Source organism: Hemitrygon akajei, chromosome 1 (assembly GCF_048418815.1).
Source record: "Hemitrygon akajei chromosome 1, sHemAka1.3, whole genome shotgun sequence".
Taxonomy (NCBI): domain Eukaryota; kingdom Metazoa; phylum Chordata; class Chondrichthyes; order Myliobatiformes; family Dasyatidae; genus Hemitrygon; species Hemitrygon akajei.
Window position 1 is genome coordinate 108,957,633 of NC_133124.1, and position 414 is coordinate 108,958,046.

Genomic DNA, 414 nt, shown 5'->3' on the forward strand with positions numbered 1-414 from the left:
GTTTCTTTCTGCATGTATTTTTTTCTTGTGTTTAGGATATAGGTAAATACTTAACTAGATAAATTTTAAATAATTTAAAGATTAATATGGAACGTATTTGATTTTTCAGCAGATAGTTTTCATTAGCTATTTAGCACGAATTGATAATGGAAGTTTTTAAAATGTGCATGTTTCTTCATCCAGTATATTATTTTTAAAAGAAAAGCCTGTGACAGTTCCAATATGTTTGCACCAGGGAGAAGTAACTTGAGTTAATGTTGGATTGCACTTTCCTTAGAGTGAGGCCACTGTGAACAGAAGCCTCTTATTCAACAGTGTGTTTCCTTAAATTACTTGGGTTTAACAATTGACTTTATTTGTTGAACTCTACAGGAAATTATTTTAAATAGTGACATCATGGTGGAAATACTCGAG